This window comes from Nicotiana tomentosiformis, chromosome 12 (genome assembly GCF_000390325.3).
Source record: "Nicotiana tomentosiformis chromosome 12, ASM39032v3, whole genome shotgun sequence".
Taxonomy (NCBI): domain Eukaryota; kingdom Viridiplantae; phylum Streptophyta; class Magnoliopsida; order Solanales; family Solanaceae; genus Nicotiana; species Nicotiana tomentosiformis.
Window position 1 is genome coordinate 85944601 of NC_090823.1, and position 2789 is coordinate 85947389.

Sequence of the window (2789 nt, forward strand, 5' to 3'; positions counted from 1 at the left end):
CAGTAGGTACTAGCCGAAATTTAAATGTCTAAACGAAAAATTCGGATAAGTTAAAGTGCCTCCGCATGTATTTGGCCAATAGAATATCTCTTTTTGTATTGCCAATAGAATATCTCTTTTTGTATTTAGTAAGATTATAATCCTAATATCTCGTTTTACCTTTGATGATCCTCCCTATAAATATGTCATGGCATATTTAAGATTAAAAGATTTAAATGATACTTTGAATATGATACATACCTTTAGTTTATAACGAGATTCAAAAGTCTTCTTTATTTTTTTAAATTTTGTGTCTCGTCAAACAGACACATAAAATGAGGCCTAGACACTATCTCATTTATGCTATTCAAACTCAGACTTGATTTCACACGTTGGATTATATATATGTTGTTTTCTTATAAATATAGCCTCTAAATCTCTCTCGTATGAGTAACAACACAGAGCTCTCAAGTTTGAGAAAATGGCCAGCTCTTCTCTACAATCCCCAATAGCCAAAAAGTAATTTTCCGTATTTTCTTTATTCATAATCTTCTTCTTGTCTTCTGCACTTAGAAATCACTATTTTAACTCATTTTTGCAGGCTAGAAGGTAAGGTAGCATTTATAACTGGTGGAGCTAGTGGCATAGGAGCAGCCACAGCTAGGCTATTTGTTCAACATGGTGCAAAAGTTACAATTGCAGATATTCAGGACAGTCTCGCAACTAGCGTAGTACAAGAGATTGGCACAGAGAAGGCATTCTTTGTCCATTCCAACTCGCAACTTCGACGTAAACGTTGTTGGCGCGTTCTTTTGCGTAAAACACGCTGCTAGAGTGATGATTCCAGCTAATATCAGAGGTGCCATTGTTTTCACAGCAAGTGCTGCGACAGTGTGTTATGGTACTGACGTCCCGCACACCTATTCGGCCTCGAAAAATGCACTTCTAGGATTCGCAAAGAATGTTGGAGTCGAATTAGGGGAGTATGGGATAAAAGTTAACTGTGTTTCTCCGTATTTCATTAGCACACCACTTGTACTAAACAGAACTGGAATAGACAAACAAATGGCTGACAAATTGTTTGCAGAAGCAGGAAATTTGAAAGGAGCATTATTAAATGAAGAGGAGGTAGCAAAAGCAGTGCTATATTTGGTAAGTGATGATTCCAAATATGTGAGTGGTATGAATCTCGTTCTTGATGGTGGTTTTAGCACTACAAATGTGGCTTTAACAACGACCTATAACAAAGTGTTTCCACCAACTATAAACAACGCAGTGTAACCATTATATTGTAAAAGCAAATCTTATTACTATAATATAGTGAGGATAAATAAGGAGAAGACCATCTTATGTAATATTCAATTGATTGATCAGATCATTTGACTGAAACTTATCCAATATTGTATAGATAAAAGCAATCAATAGAAAGCTTGCTCACTATGGTCGATTGAAATTATAGTTCGGAAGTATAAAGTATTGAAATTATAGTTCGGAAGTATAAAGTTAAATGATTGATTCATGTTTTCCTTCTTATTATTTCATTTTTTAAGCTGGTAGAGTATATTATTACATTAGTTTAATTAAATTATGTTGTACCTTAAACTTAATATGGTTGATGTGTTGTACATTAATATGATGTTATAAATTATTGCAATATTAGCGAAGGATCTCGAGCAGTTGTAGACTCTTCCTTTCATCTCAAGCCAAGCTCCTTGTGCTTTTTAGAGAGATTGGTGCAAAAAATTACAATTGCAAACATTTAGGTCAAACCTTGGAACTTCCTTAGTACAAGAAATTGGCACAGAACACACAATCTTTATCAATTGCAATGTCGCGATGGAATCGGACGTTCAAAACGCAGTAAAGGGGAAAATCATGGTCGTGCCAAAATTTGCTTAAATGTTCAACATTGACAAATGTTGGCCCACGTAAAGGATAGTTTTGAAGATTGACAAAGGAAATCGGGGAAGAACCAGGTCCATCACTGGTAGGCATAGACACGGGCAGATTCAAAGCACGTGAGATGCACATGCAGGAGATAAACGAAATCTGGCATAATAATAGATATTTCATGATCGAAAAGATTGCTTAATTGATAAGGAGAAGGACTTCTTACTTAACGAGAACATTAACCAAGATAAGGAAGGAGTTAGGAGTTGAGATTAACTAGAACTCTTCCACTAAGGAAGAGTAGCATTAGAACTCTAGCTATTTTCTATTCTACTAACTCTATAAATTGCAGGATGTTCTCATTCTACAAGTGACGCACAAAAGCAGAAGTTAAACGTGAATTGAGAGCAAAATAGCAAGGCGTTTTGCAAGCAGTTCATGTGTAATTCAATTGTGCGAACCTAAAGCTACATGAACCAGATAGAAGAACCAGTTCCAAGTGTCTGTCTTTTATTCTAGTTTAATTGTAGTACGTGTTTTCATATTGTACCTTTCAGCTTTATCTAGAGGCAATTGTAATAGGTACTCAGAGTATTCAAGTTAGAGTTAACTTGAAGTTGTCATAGCAGGTAGAGGTAGGTTGCCACAACGGGATTAGAGTTAATCCTATGTTTACAAAAGCGGTTTGTAAATATAATTTTTGGCTTAGTGATTTAGTAGAGAGTTTGGAAAAATCCTACTGGGAAGTAGGTCGTGGGTTTTTCACTTTTTGAGCCAGGTGTTTTCCACGTAAAATACTTGTGCCCTTTAATTTCTACATTTATTATTCCGCAACAGTAGTATAAGGAACACATAGAAGAACCAAGTCCTTCTATAATCTGTGCACGTAAAAAATTGGACACCACATAAATTACCCCCTC

The 2789-nt window shown here is 35.6% G+C and overlaps 1 pseudogene; it reads left to right on the top strand.

Moving 5' to 3' along the window:
* The first annotated feature begins 387 nt into the window (after positions 1–387).
* LOC104097410 (secoisolariciresinol dehydrogenase-like) lies at positions 388–1432 on the top strand (annotated as a pseudogene).
* The last annotated feature ends 1357 nt before the right edge of the window (positions 1433–2789 follow it).